Source organism: Blennius ocellaris, assembly GCF_963422515.1.
Source record: "Blennius ocellaris genome assembly, chromosome: 2".
Lineage (NCBI taxonomy): Eukaryota > Metazoa > Chordata > Actinopteri > Blenniiformes > Blenniidae > Blennius > Blennius ocellaris.
The window spans coordinates 10425922-10443319 of record NC_137651.1 but is presented as its reverse complement, the minus strand read 5'-3'; the positions used below and the strand labels follow the sequence as shown (position 1 = coordinate 10443319).

General features: G+C 43.0%; 1 protein-coding gene across 2 annotated transcripts in view; it reads right to left on the bottom strand.

Moving 5' to 3' along the window:
* dscaml1 (Down syndrome cell adhesion molecule like 1) overlaps positions 1-17398 on the bottom strand; it is a gene marked incomplete at its 3' end in the record, with an annotated part of 110104 nt that overhangs the window by 65829 nt on the left and 26877 nt on the right. The gene's annotated exons all lie outside the window — the stretch shown is intronic.

Here is a 17398-nt window from a genome sequence, read left to right as displayed (position 1 = left end):
CGATTTATGTGTGACTGTGACATTCTGAAGTCCTAGGACCTCGCTATAAGACACCTGCAGATCACAAATAAGCATCTAATATTCAATTAAAAACTAATAAGAGGATAATAAAAACTCTTTCAGAGTTCAGAGTCTACAGATGCTCAGTTTAGGTGAGTGAGGTGAGTCAGGTACAGGTACAAGTGAAAACTATTACCAATGGAAAGAAGCTATTACCTTAAAAGAAAAAAGGCAACTTTTTAAACCAAGCAAGAAAGTACATGAGATGCATCAGCAAAAATGTCAAGGAGAAAAGGAAATATATGCAGTATTTAGTAGTCCAGGAAGCATGATAAAGCATCAGGGAGTACCCAGGTAAACCCCCCCCACACATGGGAAGTACATGTAAACTCCACACAGAAAGTCCCAGCCAGTATTTGCCTCCTTCTTACTGTGAAGCAAGAGTGCTGAACGCTGCTCCACTGTGCAGTCATACAACTCTGACACAAAGTTAAAAACAGTGTAAAAAACTTTGTCAGTTGAAACAGCTGTCACATCCTTCTATGGGTGGTGCAGCAATTAGCCCTCCTGCCTCATAGTGAGACTGTGGTTCAAGGCCAGGTTCGGGGCTTTTTCTCTGTAGAGGTTGCATGTTTGCACACAGGTTGTCAACAGATAGTCCAGTTCCAGTTTACAGTCCAAAAACATGCATTTAACCCGAAAGCATCCATGAATGTGGACATGACTGTTCTCTGTATTTGCTGTGTGATGGACTGCTGACATGTCCAGAGTGCATCTTGTATTAATCTATAGTCAGCTGGGATCAGCCTCAGCAGCCTGAGTCGGATAAAACAGTATGGATGGATAGATCATACTATACAGTCTGTCAGTGTGTGTCACTGTTGTTTTTTCCATGCAGACAGACTTATTTGTATCTAACAAAGCTAACTTACAAGTAGTTTGATAAAATGTGGGAAATGAACATGCAACTAAAACATAGAAACAGCAATGAAATGCCATTGGTTCCTAATTTCATTTAATTATTTTATAAATACCACAAAAATTTACATTTTGGTATATATAGTAAATATTATAAATATGGTGTGTTATCATAGTTTTGATGGATACATTTGTTTAGAAAATTATAGGCAAATGAAATACTTGTTGAAGGACCTAGTCAGAAAAACAACCAGCTTATATTCAACTACAAAAATTATTCAATGCCATTTTTATTCTTAGAAACAAATAATGCTGACAATTGAAAGGCATAATTGACAAAAGAACTAAATGAGAATGAGCTGAATAATTTTAAACATAACTTTAAACTTTGTTCCTCATTATTTTTTTGGAGTCCACTGTGTTATCTGTTGCAATGTTGAATAAAAAAAAAAAAGTATATTTAAATCTTTTATTTGGAAGAAAAACCACAACCACAAAATCTCAGTGTTGACACTAAGTGAAATCCATGTTTCTGTTACCCATGTAGACACACCTTTCTCACCCCTCACCCCCCCCACCCCCCCTTCTGCCCTCTTATCCCACTTTTCCCTCTCATCCTTAGGGAGTGCTCTGTGCCACCGCAGAGACGACAGATGGGGCTCAACATCATCCAGAGAGTGAGAGAGATAGAGAGAGAATAGAGGAAGGTTGCATTCATTATTTACATCACTTGGTATTGGAATATTAATGCTAAAAGCAATCGGGCAACCCTTCATTAAATTAACTGGAGATGTAGAGAAAGAGAGGAGAGGGTGAGATGGAAGGATGGGAGTGAGGGAGGCAGAGACAGTGGGAGAGGAGAAAGAAGCATACTCTGTTAAATGGGCCCTAAAATTAGTGAAGCAAAAACACCACCATTAAGAAAACCTGCATCTCTCCTCTCCCTCTCTTCCTCCACTCTGACTCTTCTCTCCTCACTCTCTTATTTCAAATACCTCTTTGTCTCTCATACACACAAAAATCACTGCTTTACCCACAAGTGCCTGCTCCGAACCTCTTTGAGAAATATGCATTTCTGTCCTGTCCCTCTTAAGTGCCTGTTCAAAATTTAAACATGCTTATGGTGGCAGAATGTGTCTTTGGTGCTCACGTGCATCTCTCTGGAGAGTACTCCTCTGTCTTTCATTCTATCACTCCCTCCTTGGCAACTGCTCTTTTTCTTTATGCTGTATCACTCTCTCTCATCTCCTAATGCCGCCCTCGTTCATTCCATCTTTCTATTTCTCTCTCATGCCTTCTCCTTCTCATCTTTTACCTGTCACTAAAGCCAAATAATTTTGCCATGCATACAAATATGTACACACTCGATGTGCACACATGCATGAAAGAACACACAAATGCATATGTACGCTGACACACAGTCATGCAAATGCATACTTAAATTAACAAATTCATGCATACAGGCAGTATGAGGACAGACAGAGACACACACACACACACACATACACACACACACACACAGACTGACGATGGCAGAATGGATCTCTCCTGCACAGCAACACATTGCGTATATGCAGAGCCACTCTCCCTATTAGTGGAGCGCTGCTACGCACTGTTGACTTCTGGAGAGGAAAACATACAGTCGTGTCCACTGGTTATCAACTGATGCCACAATTACCACCCCTCAACCTGCACTCAGCCCCTTACCACCATATGTGTAATAGGTAGATGACATCCATGTGGATGTATTTGAAAAATTAGGTCACTTCCTGTTAGTGTTCCGAAAATCAAAAAATGGAAATTGGGGCTTTCGCATGCAAATGAGATCCAAACGACTCCTGTGAGGTCTTAAATAGATCAGACTAAAATGTAAAGACGTCCTCCTGGTTATCGATAAATACTTGGATCTCAGTTGTGGCTTTAGCAGATATTGTAGCCTAGCTGCTTCTTTTTTTTTTTGCATTATTGTGACACAACAACACTTCAAAACCATCATCTCTCGTCATTGCCAGTGCAATTCTACACAACAGAAGATGGAATCAACAGAACTGTGACCACTGACTCATTCATTCATCTATGAATGAGTGTCACGGGCCTCTCATTCTATCTCAGGGTCAACAGAAAATTCTCATTGTGAAAAAAACCCCCAGTGCAATGGGCTTTTTTTTTTTTTTTTTAATCTTCGAGAAGAAAAACGCCTTCTGGCTGATACTTTGCAACATTAGCATCCTACATGAGTCACCTTATTGCCAACCAAACACAAGTACAACATTTCAGCTTTGCAGTTTGATTTTGAATCCTATTTTTCCAAAGAGATTTGAGTTATATCTGCCACTTCAAACCTGTGATTTTCAGTGTCAGAGTCAGGTCCGGGGTCATACACTGTACAACTTTGCTCTGTGGTTAACCTGCAGAGTCACACATTAGATCTGTGGTTCACACCCCGGATGAAGAAATGATGGCGGTTACAAAACTGCTTCATTCGCAGTTAAATGGTACAAACTAAAGATGAGTTGAAATCAGAAGATGAAGACATAGCTTCAACTTGACATACTGTTACCGTGGAAATACATATCAACTTGATGCATACAGATCTGGGTGGCAGTGAAAAAAAATTTAAACGGATTCACTAAGAATGAATCTGCCATTTTAAGAACCAGAGCAACAGGCAAAGACCAGATACAAACCACAATGCCAGATGAAGGTGTAAGAATATGCCACAAAGTTAAACACAGCATGGCATCTCTTGAAACGATATCAAATGACCACTGGGATTAGCAAAGGACTTTTCCCAAATATTCTGAATCATTAACACGAGTTCATTAGCCATAATTTCTTAGCTTGAGTTGTAAAGCTATGCAAATGTATCACTTCCATCTTGTCCAAAAATGTTCTGGCAATATAGCATCTTCTCAAATCCTTCTAAAAAAAAATTACATTTTATCTGGCAAGTTTTTGTGTCGGGCATAATTCTTGAAACATTTTTTTTGCAAGATTGTCATTGATGCGCATAATTTCTGTGTTTTTCTGTCTCCAATTAGTCACGAGATACCCATTCAGTGAGACAGTGGCTTGACCAAGGTGTACTGTGTACCGTCTATGGTGACGAATCCCTAATAGAGGAGACTATTATTTATTATTATAGAGAGAAACATATAAAGGCGGATAACTCCACATAATTGAAAGAAAAAGAGGTCAACGAATGGCTTATATCGGACAAACACAGAGATGTTCTCCTATTCCGGAACATCACATGCCTTTAATCCATATAGAATGTCATAATATGAAGTTACTTACATGGCAAGTTAAAACCATAATAAGAACCGTAAAGGTCATTTATCTTCATCTATCCTTACTCAACAACATCACCTGGATGAAATATTAGCTCATTACTGAATGCTACTCCTCTGTGGCTCTGTGTTCATGTCAGAAAGAAGGGGGATCAGTGTAAAAGAAAGAATTGGAGGTAAGGGAGCAATGGAATAAATACCCGTCTGTTTTCCTCCACAGAAATAAACAAGGCGTTCACTTGTCAGCCTGCTAGAGAAGGGCACACTGTTTATGCAGAGGAAAACACACACACTCACACAGACGCATACACACACAGATAGCAAATCTGGAGATGGGCGCTGCTGGCAAGTGAGAGTGCTTAAGTCAAAATATGTGTCTGTCCTGACAGAATCAGAAACACCTGACACTGTCCTCTGTATGGCTGTAAACTTAAATTATGTTAGATGCACATCAGTATTGTAAAAACATTACAAATGTCACATCTATCTCTTTGATTTTCAGTACTGAGGAATATAATTCATGATAAGCTGAAAAGTGAAGCACCCCTTCCACATATTTTTGTGACCATGAAAGGAAACATCAGCGTTGACATCTGACTACGACATCTTTCAATAGATTTAAACTCTGTTTTCAAACAGCTGTGTGTCTTTTGGGATGTAGGGGTGGAGAAATTGGTTGTAGTGCCTGTAGGTATAGCATTATATTCCCTTATGTTTTAATGTTATATTCATGGTGTGTAAGTGTGCACGCAAATGCAGCAACCACAATATACAGTATATTGTCTTGTAGTGGGGGTTTGCATGCAACACACCATCTATTTTCAACTTATCTGCAGAGAGGCAGACAACAAGGATGAATGAGCTGTAGCATGAGCACTCAACTGTCAATGCATGTTCATACACAAGGGCTTTATCCACAAGATCGGGGGGCTGTGTTTGTGTGTGTGTGTGTGTGTGTGTGTGTGTGTGTGTGTGTGTGTGTGTGTGTGTGTGTGTGTGTGTGTGTGTGTGTGTGTGTGTGTGTGTGTGTGTGTGTGTGTGTGTGTGTGTGTGTGTGGGGAGGGGAGGGGAGGGGAGGGGAGGGGAGGGGGAGAGGAGGGGGGGGGGATTTGCTTGCATGTGTGCAAGCGTATCTGTGCATGTATGTGTGACTCCAGAGAGAAAGTATCAAGGCAAGATTGACTTTCAACCGAAATGTATATGGGATTCAAATGACATTCTCTTTTTCCTCTATACGCTCCTTCCTGTGGTCCTCTCCCCCTTTCTTTGTCTATTAGGTCTCTCTCTCTCTCTCTCTCTCTCTCTCTCTCGGTGCATGCTGGGAGTGCGGAAGGGCTGGGAGCGTGTGTGAGCGGGGAGCGTTTGTCACAGTTTTATGTGATTTTTTTTCTTGTTCTGTTCTTTGTTAATGTTCACAATCACTGTAGTTTAATAATCACAGAGCACCTTTTGTTTTATTTCAATCTTTCTTGGGTTTCGGTGGGTTTGTGTGGTCCGTGTTTGCCGGGGACTGGCTGCCGCCATGTCGGAGCTCAGGAAGCTCACCCGCAAACACGGGGTGCGCATCTCTGCACCTTTCCCCTGCAGCGTGGAGCAGGTTGCTCTGGCTGTGGGGGAGAAGGTTGGTTACAGCAGCGTGAAGGCGGCGGCCCGGATGAACGGTGCCGTGGTGGTCTTTGTGGACCAGGTGGAGAAGGCCAACTCCGTAGTGGAGACGGGAATCACCGTGTCGGACAGGTTCGTCCAGGTGCAGCCGCTGTCTCAGCCGGCTGTCCGGGTCATCCTGTCCAATGTCCCTCCTTATGCGCCAGACGAGCTCCTAACTAAGGAGCTTTCCAGATTTGGCAAAGTAGTTTCCAGCTACAAAGACATCGCCTCTGGAATTAAGTCTCCGCTGCTGAAACACACGACATGTTTCAGGAGACAAGTCTTTATGATACTCAATAACCGGTGTGAGGAGCTCAGCCTCCGTTTCCGTGTGAGAGTAAATGATTATGACTACATTGTTTTCGCGAGCTCAGCTGGAATGAAATGTTTCGGCTGCGGTGAGGAGGGACACACGGTGAAATCCTGTCCGCTACGAGCTGAGTCGACTCAGCCCGGCTCTGCGGAGACCCCCGGCGCTGCCGCCGCGGCTGCCGCCGCGGCTGCCGCTACCCCGGTGCCGGGGCCGCGGACCTCCGCCTGGGGGGCCCCCCCCCCGGCGGTGACTCCGCGGTCCGGGCTCCCGGGAGATGCGGTGGCCGGGGCTCGATCTGAGCGACCGATCGCCGCTCCTCGGGCTTCACCGAGGAGACGCGCTGCTGTGACCGACCAGGAGAGCACCAAGCACGGGGTGAGTGATGTAAATACACCGGGTGAATGTGTGAATGTGAGCGTGAGTGAGGAGAGTGTGTCGGGTGGGGCTGGGGAGGAGGAAGAAAGAGTGAATGGCACTGAATGCAGCGTGAATGAAACAATTGTAAATATCACTGGTGAGGTGGAGGGAGAAAAAAGAAAAGGAGAAAAAGTAGGAGACAACAAAAAAAGTGAGCTTGTTGAGGAGCAGCAGGTGGAGGAGGAAGGAGAGGAGGCAGGAAGGAGCAGCAGGGCAGAACAGGTGGAGGAGCCAGGAAAGAGTGCAGCCTGGGCTGAGCAGGTGGAGGAGGCAGAAATGGAGGAGGAAAAGAGTGCAAAAAACAAACCTACAAAAAGGAGGAAAAAAACCAAAAACACAGATGCAAAGAAAAGCTGTGGAGAGAACAGAGTGTCAGAAGACGGTGAAAGTGAATGTGTGTCAGACAGCAGCGATATTTCTTTTAACAGTTCTCAAAAAACAACAAAAATACCATACAGTGCAGAAAAATTTAAAATCTTTTTACAACAGACAAAAAATCAGCACGGAGTGAAAATAGAGGAGCATTTCCCAGACCTCAGTCTTTTTATTTTCTCGGCCAGACTCCATATGAGCAGCAGACAGGAGTCTGGCCTCACAGAGCAGGAGGGTTTTAGACTCAGGAAACTTGTGCTGAAAACAAAAAAACAGCTACGAGATGAAGCTGACAGCCAAGTTTATTTTAACTAATGTTATTGTTTTTATCCTGGTTTTAAACATCTCCTTTATTATGGATGTTTTTAAACTAGGTACTTTAAATGTAAACGGAGCCAGAGATCTGAGGAAAAGACAAACAATCTATGAGACAGCCACACTCAAAAAGATAGACGTCCTGTTCCTTCAGGAAACCCATAGTGATTTTAGCAATGAGGCTGAGTGGAGGCAGGAGTGGAAAGGGGAGGCCGTTTTGAGCCACCACACTCCTCTCAGTGGAGGAGTGGGCCTCCTCTTCTCCCGGGCTTTTAACCCCAACTCACTGGAGGTCCAGCACTGTGTAGGGGGGAGGTTGCTTTTAGTTAAAGCTCAGTTCCACCATTTTAAATGTGTTTTTATTAATTGTTATGCCCCAACAGCCGGTGCAGAGAGGAAGCAGTTTTTCCTCAAGCTAACTGAGGTGGTAAGTGGGTGTGGGTCGGAGGACTATTTGTTTCTGGGTGGGGATTTTAACTGTACGGAAAACGCGGCTTTAGACCGCAACCATGCAGAGCCTCATCCAGCCTCTCAACACGCCTTGAAGCAGCTGGTCCACTCTCAGGGCATAGTGGACGTTTGGAGAAGGATGCATCCAGACTGCCGTCAGTATACCTGGTCCCACTTTAGAGAGAGCAGGATCTCCTCAGCCAGGTTAGATCGTATTTATTGTTTTAAACATCATTTTAATGTTTTTAAGAGATGTGACATTTTACCTGTTGGTTTTACTGATCATTGTTTACTTTTAAATAGTATTTGTGTCCGGAATGTTGTACCGAAAAGCGCCTACTGGCATTTTAACTCAGTTTTAACCTTAGACAGAAGTTTTAGAGAGGCTTTAGCATTTTTTTGGGAGGTTTTTAGACAGAGGAAAGGTGATTTTAGCAGTCTTAGGCAGTGGTGGGACCACGGTAAGACCCAAATCAAACTCCTGTGTCAGCAGCACACCCTAAATGTCACAAGTGACATCACCAGATCTTTGAAGAAACTAGAGACCGAGATAGTGGAACTAGAACATCTAAGAGAGTCCACAGGAGATCGAGGCTATTTTGAAAGCCTCAAAAGTAAAAAAATGGCTTTAGCCGACCTGCTGAACGTTAAAGTGCAGGGCGCACTGGTCCGGTCCCGGTACCAAAATATCAATGAGATGGATGCTCCCTCTAGCTTCTTCTTCAGCCTGGAAAAAAAGAATGGCCAGGGGAAAGTGGTCCACGCACTGCTCTCAGACACGGGGCAGGAGATCTCGGAACCAAGCCAGATGAGGAAGAGAGCGGTGAGTTTTTACGCGTCCCTGTACAACAGCGAGTACAAGGAGGAGCAAGGTCTCCTCGAGGGGTTCCTGAGGGAACTGCCTCAAGTCTCCGAGGAGACCAACGAACATCTGGAGGCCTGCCTAGAAATGCAGGAGCTGCGGGCAGCACTGCAGGCAATGCCAACGGGCAGGTCTCCCGGGATTGACGGGCTCACCGCTGAATTTTATAAAACGTTCTGGGACATCCTGGGCAAGGATGTCCTGGACGTATTCAATGAATGTCTGGCCTCTGGTTCCATGCCAGTGTCCTGCAGGAGGGCAGTCCTCACTCTGCTCCCTAAGAAAGGGAACCTGCAGGACATCAAAAACTGGCGCCCCGTGTCATTGCTCTGTGTGGACTACAAACTCCTTTCCAAGGTCCTGGCCTCCAGGCTGGGGAGAGCTATGGAGCAGGTCATCCACCGGGATCAGACCTACTGTGTCCCCGGCAGGTCCATGGTGGATAATATCCACCTGATTCGGGGTATTTTGGAAGTCTCTAGTGCTCTGGATATAGATGCTGGTCTGATTTCAGTAGACCAGGAAAAGGCTTTTGACCGTGTTGAACACGACTTCCTTTGGAGGGTCATGGAAAGCTTCGGTTTCAGCGCTGGTTTTATAGCCAAGATCAAGGTGCTGTACAGGGACATTGAGAGTGTGCTGAAGTTCAACGGCAGCCTGTGTGCTCCTTTTAGAGTGTGCAGAGGTGTCAGACAGGGCTGCGCTCTGTCTGGGATGCTCTATGCACTCTCTCTGGAACCCCTCCTCAATAAGATACGTTCTAGTGTGGGGGGGGTGTTTTTACCAGGTTTTAGTGAAGGCGTGATTTTATCCGCCTATGCGGATGACCTCATTGTTTTTATCAAGAACCAGGAAGAAATAGACCTTTTAAATAAAATAATCAGAGATTTTAATGTGACATCAGCAGCGAGGGTTAACTGGGAAAAAAGTGAAGCCCTCGCTGTCGGCAGGTGGCATGGCGGTCTCCCAGTTCTTCCCCAGAATTTAACATGGAAAAGAGATGGTATAAAATATTTAGGGATACATGTGGGTGAAGAACAATTTGTTCAGAAGAACTGGGAGACCGTCACGGAAAAGATTGAGGGTAAGCTCTCCAAGTGGAGGTGGCTCCTCCCAAAAATGTCACTCCGAGGCAGGGTTCTTGTTTTAAACAATCTTGTAGCATCTCAGCTGTGGCATCGGCTCACCTGTGTAGACCCTCCTCCAGGTCTCCTGGCTCAAATTCAAAAGAAAATAGTAGATTTCTTCTGGGATGGTCTGCACTGGGTGCCACAGGGGGTGCTCTTTTTAGACAGAGAGGAGGGGGGTCAGGGCCTTGTCCACTTGGCCAGCCGGACTGCCACTTTTAGACTCCAGTTCCTGCAGAGGTTCCTCACAGGCCCGGCAGATCTGGTGTGGAGAGGCGTGGCCAGCTGCATCCTGAGGCGTGCCAGTAAGTTGGGGTTGGATAATGTTCTGTTCCTAACTGATCCCAAATTACTAAATCTCAAAGGGCTTCCTCCATTTTATCAAAGTATTTTTAAATGCTGGGCTCTATTTACCCATAGAAGGTGCCTGAAAGCCGACTCTCTGCACTGGCTGTTGAAAGAACCCCTGATCCACGGAGCCAGACTGGACATCAGCGGAGCGACAACTCCTGGGCTGACGGCAAGGCTGATCCAGTCTGGGACCCTCACCGTGGGTCAGCTTGTGGATGCTGTGGGGCCGGACCTGAGCAACATCAAGGCCCTGGGCTCTCTCCTGAAGCTGCAGTCTGTCCGGGTGTCCCAGAGGCTCCTGGAGACCTGGAGGAGGGTCCTCACAGCCAGAGACAGGAGCCTCCTGAGGAAGTACGACCAGAGAGAACTCTCCCCGGACGCTGCAGACCCCTTCCCCGAGGTCCTGTTGAGCCCGGAGCTGGGGGGACTGTCCGGCCCCCTCCTAGAAACCACACAGCCTGAGAGACTGTCATTGCACAAGGCAGACAAACGAACATTTTATCAGAACTGTGTGAAGAGCATCCACAAGGGTGGACTGAGCAACAGACCCTCCACTGTGTGGTCACAAAGACTGGGTCAGGGCGGACCTGGTCCACAGTGGAGGATCTTCTACAAACCCCCCTTAAAGAAACGGACTGGAGACCTTCAGTGGAGGATTTTACATGGTGCGATCGCCTCAAACGCTTTTATCTCCATCATTAACCCTGCTGTTTTAAACACTTGTCCATTTTGTGCACAGAGAGAGACTGTTTTCCATGTTTTTATCGGGTGCAAGAGACTCACAGGTTTCTTCACTCTTTTAACAATGGTTTTTAGTCTTTTTAGTATTGTTTTTACTGAGAGGAATTTTATCATGGGAGCTGGCTATAAAAAAAGCGCAAAAGAAAAATGGCAGCTCCTGAATTTCCTCTCAGGTGAGGCCAAGATGGCAATCTACGTCAGCAGGAGGGACATGATGGAGAACAAAGAAGGGCAGGATGTCATGGAAGTGTGGCGAGTCAATGTCAAATCCAGACTCTGGCTTGAATACCGTTTTTTTAAGCAAAACAATAACCTGAATTCTTTTAAAGAGGTCTGGTGTTTTAAGAACATTCTGTGCTTTTTAAAAAACGAAGATTTGCAGTTTGCACGGTTTTTAAAAAAATGATTGTAAACAAAAATGTCTGACACACAATGTAACCGTCTTCTGACAATCTAGTGTAAATAAAAGTGTTTTAAAAATCAAAAAAAAAAAAAATCTCTCTCTCTCTCTCTCTCTCTCTCTCTCTCTCTCTCTCTCTCTCTCTCTCTCTCTCTCTCTCTCTCTCTCCCTCTCTCTCTCTCCACCAAAGGGCAGTTGGATGTAAATCTGAATAGTGCGGAAGTAAAAAGTGAAGTTTTGCAACTGATGTTGCTGATGTTCATAAAGAGAACTCTTCCTGTCAACTCTGACCTGGAATGTGGTGACTTGTTTCTTCAACTCCTATATGCTTATTCACATTTCTTCAAAGAATTAGATTTGAACACTGCAAGCACTCGCTGATTTCTCTAGGCTAAATATAAAACTATCTTTTTCAAACTATGAGAGTGGACATTCTAGCTTGGCTCTATCCAGTTGGAACAAAAAAAAACCAAAACATCTACCGGGACCTCTGAAGCTGTAAAATATCTTTGACTTGATTTGTTTCATTGGTCAAACAAATGAAGTGTTACCACAACTTGTGCTTTGACATGGGGTTATTTTCCCCATGTGAGTATTCTTATTAGATATTTTATGACATATTTATATGATATCATCACCAAGCCAGTTGTAATGATGGCACTTTGACTTGAATACAATTTGAAATTGATTGACGGAGGCGCCGAAGCAAAAGTTGAAACAGCAGAGATACGATTCAGGTGGAATAGAAAAGGGAAACCATGAATAGTAGAAGGCAAACTGGTCATACTGGCCAGGCAATGATCAATTACTTATTTTCCAAGCTTTGCATTAAAAAACAGATGGGAAGGTGCTTTGAACTTGGCATCAGGATTATTTTGGGAAAATTGTGTTTTGGTGACAGATTGGAGAGTCTCCAAGTTTAAACAACCAGTGCTCAAAAAAGCGGCACAAAAGTGCAAAACTAGACTTTGCCAAAAAACATGAAGGAACCCTGATGAATTTTGGCACACCATTCAAGGATCAGATGAAACCAAAATAAACTTGTTTGGATCAGATGTTGTCCAGGAAAAATGTTGCCGGCATACAGTAGTCATAAAACTGAGATTGGAGTTATTAGCAGTATGAGGTCAGGTGAGAGAAATAAGGCTCCTCATTTAAAGTGAGAGAAAAAAGAAAAGTAAAATAAGAGCCTAATAATGATTAAGATTAGTATATGCTAAAGTGTGCTACTTGTTTCAATCATGTCAATGATTCCATCACCAAAATATCTAAATATAGTATCAGGGGAGTTTCCTAGTAAAAACCTGAGGGAGACAGAATGCACAGGAATCAGACTGAGAGCGACTTAAATCTCGCCTTTTTAAAGGCGAAATTCTTTTGAGAAAGATCCACATGCTTCCTGTCCTTTGAAGGTTACAAAAAGTAGTACAGAGGCTCCAAAAGGGCATACACAAGTCATCCTTGAACTGCAGACTGCAGAATTCCACATCATTCTTTAAGACAAAAACTAAATTTCTATGACGTGTATTTCCCTGACAAATAGGGAGGAAACGCAAGAACTGACGCAGCTACAAGCTGAACTTCACATCAGAATACACACGCCCAATAAAAGTGGGTTTCACTCATGTCTTCATCTTTCTCAATTGTACTTACTACTGTTTGCCAACACTTTTAAAGAGTAGAACTTGATATCTATAATAATTAATTTGTGTCCATATTTAGTGAGAGGTAAGAGTACCAGTACCTCAACCTCACTATAGAGGGCAGAGCAATCCACAAGAGGTTTACTTTATTTCGCACACTGCATCCATGTTTTGATGTGTCTGGTGAATATAGTGGGACAATATCATATTCCGTCCAATCGAAAACATAACAGTTACCAAAGAAATGTATTTGGAGATGATCTTCTCTGACACCAAGGGAATCTATGCCTCACCTGCTTTCACCCTCCCCGCACGTCACTGAATTGTACACGATGTGAGGCTACATTGCCGCAGAAGACACAGGAGAAATGGCATTTACTGTATAAATGGCACCATGAATTCGAGTTAGTATACCCAAATGTGGATTGGAAAGATGACTCACAGTCTCAAGACGCTTGGCAGGAGAAGAATTTCCAACCAAAAAATAGCCCCGAACATTCTGTATTAATCACACCAGGCTCTGTGAAAACTGTTGCCTGATCAACCCCGGCCCCTAAGCAAATCTTTTTTTAACCGTATGTACATTGTGCAACTGAAATACTTCCACAACTAAGTCATCAAGTACCTGTGAATTTGTGTTGTCTTGCATGCCCAGAGCAACAATAATTGGGAATAAATCACATCTTTCATTATTCTTTACTTTTTAATATTATCTTTTATTATTCACTGTCTATATTTCCATGAAGTCTAAAGTATCGTAATTGTAAAGTAGATATTTTAGCAAAGTAATCCAAAGATGGTGAATTTCTGAACTCTGAACACAACAACAAAAAGGCCCCCAACAACAGAAGAAATGTGCTGAAATGCAAACAATTAATCTGTTGCTGTTTGATGGGGAGCAGTATGGTCTCGTGATCCACAACCAGACCAGAGTCTACATCTTGATCTGAGTTTTGACACTCATTGTTCTCCTGGTATGAACAGACAGTAGCTATAACGATGACCCGAGCGCTTTCATCAAGCCAGGAAGACACTGGCAAAATTTGATATTTCCTGGTTTCCAACTCAAATCGAATTTGAGTGGAGTAGGGTCTCTTTGAGAATGAAATGGTTCTGACCTGTTCAGTATGGATTGCACCTCATTTGAATACTTGAACTAACAATCGTTTTTATTGATTGCATTGTGTTTGAACTGAGCTCTAACATTTTGCCGTGGTACATTAGCTGAAGCAGTCTGTTTGCTGTTGGACTGTAAAGTGACTGCTGACATTCATGAGGGCATCCTTCTGAGGAAATTACCTATTTTGAGATTTTAATCTGTTTCTTCTGAAATCTGTAATAAAAAAGGAGTGAGCATTTTGTATCACATATGGATAATTTATCAGTTCTATTTTTCTTCAAAATGAACTTTTATTAAAGATTTAAATGGCCATAAATATGTGATGCAATGATTAAGTTGGTCCTGTAAATCAGTTACATTAGTGGATGAAACTCAGGTGGACAGATTAAGGTCACATGACGGCCATTAGAGCGCTGAAACTTTGAAAGCTATACAAAGTGCATTTACTCACTTTTGAATATTATTAAGTTATTTCTAATGAAAATTATAGTAATTATAACTCCAATCTTGGCCTGACCATTTGTCATTGAGTGTCATTGAGCATGACATTAAACCCCCATTTTGCTCCCAATGGCACCTTGTTCAGCAGTGGTCATAACTGGTATGTGAACATGAGTGAAAGTGAATGACAATGTAAGGTGCATTATGACTACAGAAGTTGTGAAAATGCATATATTAGTAAAGTCTACCAATGAAATGATTTATAACATTGGTATAGAATGGGTCAAATAAATGTAATAAACTGGCATAGTGCAAAAGAAGTAAAGTCGACAAGATGCAAGAAAATATGTGCATTTGGATTGGAAATGGTGACATCAAAAAGTACTATATTCAAGATTCATCTTTTAATTCGGTTTAAAAAAATTTTTATGAGGGACAAAAAATGTATTGTAAAACATGTGACTGAGCTTAAAATCAATATATACCTGAAAAGTGAATCATGCAACAGGAATTGATTATGGAATGAGTCATTAGCCGAGAGTTGACGAAGAAGAGGGAGAGGAATAAGGTAAAAATCAGAAATAGGTATGATTCCTCCAAAGACGTGTTCAAAACTCTCATTGCTGTTTTAAAGCAACGTCTCCAGTGAGACACAGTGAGCAGAACAGAAAACTTGCATTGCCCTGGGCATTGTGAAACAATGGCTATGCACATGAACAAAACAGTCTAAAAAAAAAAAAAAAAGAAAGGAAAAAAAAAAGCAGACTGCACTTTCAAAATACCAAGAGCTAAGGTACAGAAAGTGAGAGCGGAGAAAATAAGTAGGTGAGAGAAGAATAGGGAGAGGGCAGGCACACTGAACATAGCAGAATGGGAAGAAAAATAATGATGCAAAACAAGAGGCGATCAAGTGGGCCTGATAAGTGCTTGAGAGGAATAAATGTCAAGTCAAGCAGTAAGAGAACCCGAGGATGCAGAGGTGAAAGAGAAAGTGAAAAAGAGCGAGAGAGCACATTTATGATACCAGCAAACCAAATAAGGGAACATGAAGCACAGATCTGAGGCCGCCTAAATTGAATCAGAGCAGCTTTGCACCATTTTGTTGCAGTGACTAAATAACACATGATGAAAACTTTGAAGAACTCTATCGGCATATAAAAACTGTAAGCGTGCTACACTCCACTGACTTCTAAGAACTATCGATGTGTGTGCGCCAATACACCAGCACATGTCTTATGGGAGTCCTCGGGCCATCTCATACATCCCAGAGAGGTCATTGATTAGCTATTAATAAAACACAGAGATGCCATTGCTGACAGGGGAGATCAGTGAGCTCACACATACACGTGTCTGCATCTTAAGGCACACACATCCACTGCCACACATTTGAAACTGATTTAACAGAGGTCCTGTGAGGTTGCAAGAAATCAGCTGAACTGAGGAAAAGTGTAAGAAACCTCAGAAAAAGAATGGAATGGAGTGTCAAAAAAGAGAAAACATCAATCGAATACGACTAAGGAGCCGAAGGGGAGTTTAGTTAAATTGTACACATTTATTTCACCTGTCTTCTACCTGCTGTCCTGCTGAGTTATTCCACCTCTGTCTCACTGTCCACCCTCCACTTTTAAGCTCTCTACCTTTTGCGTGAAGCCTGTGCTTGTGTCCGCTGTGAACTTCTTGTTTGAGCTCTGCTGGCTGTCTCCATCCTGTGTTTGATTAGCTCTGATCTATGAGCTCCACGGACCTAATGAATACGGAAAGGTGAATGAAAGCACTCAAGCCAGTGAAGGTAGGCTGAGAAGAGGAGCTCCTCAGTCGGATGGATTTGACCGTGGTCAGACCGGGACACATGTTGTCAGTGAAAGACAAAGAAACAGAGAGTGAGGGGGTGATGTATCAGGCAGTGTGCATTTGCATCTCTCCCCTGCTTTATTTGCTGCAGTTCTCATCCATTTTGTTCCTGCTTTCTCAGCCCAATGCTTTCCTCTTCCCCCTCCTCCTCCTCTCTTTCTGTCCCTGTTCAGCTACTCTGCCTGCTTCCTCCCTTCTTCTCCCATCCCCTAGCATGTACATCTTCAGGTCACGGGTCATTAAGTCAGCTCCAGTGGGGATGTGTTGGAACAGGATATCTCTCATATTGCCCTGCCCCCACTTCACGACTAAAACACAAATATGCCTAAACACATGCATGTCAGTTACCACACGAATTCACATCCAAAAGCTTCACTTTTATCCTTTTTGTGTCTGTTTATAAATACGTTCACACACAAAGAGAAAAGAATATGATCGACTGGTTAAATGACTCACTTCTGAAATTCATATATTTGGCACTGAGTGAAGAACCACTTTAGTATGTGATGTTGGAAAATACAGTATATAGCCTATAAACATGAAGTCCTACTGATAAAACGACAAGTGTGATGGATTTATACCAAAGTGTCATTAATGGAAAGCTTCCAATTCCACCCACCCATCCATCCATCCTTCCTTCCATTGGGCAGGTCACCAGACCAACTGGGTAAGGCATGACAGACCTTATACATATCATACCTGCAGGCAATTTATTGTTCCCAATTAACTGATCATGAACTTTGGATATTTATGCTGTGAGATTGGAGAGACAACCACTCTCCACCATGTGACCTATGTGGTATACATTTGTAGTGTTTTTCCCAAAATAATGAATTTCAAGTCTACACCATCACCTCGCAGCAGCAATGACCTTGATTCAATTCCAGGATAATGAGTTTTGTCTTGAGTTTACATGTTCTTCCTGTAACTCCATGTTTCTTTTTCGTTTTTTTTTTTCCAGTTTGCAAGCCGGCTTTCTCTCAAAGTCCAGGGATACTTTTGGAAGATAATAGGTGAGTATGAACTTGCTGTGAGCAAGTGATTGCATATCTGTAGTTATGGATGTTGTTTGACCTGTACAGAGTGCAACCTACCTTTTCTTCATTCGATCAGCTTCCGCACCCACATGACTCGAAAATG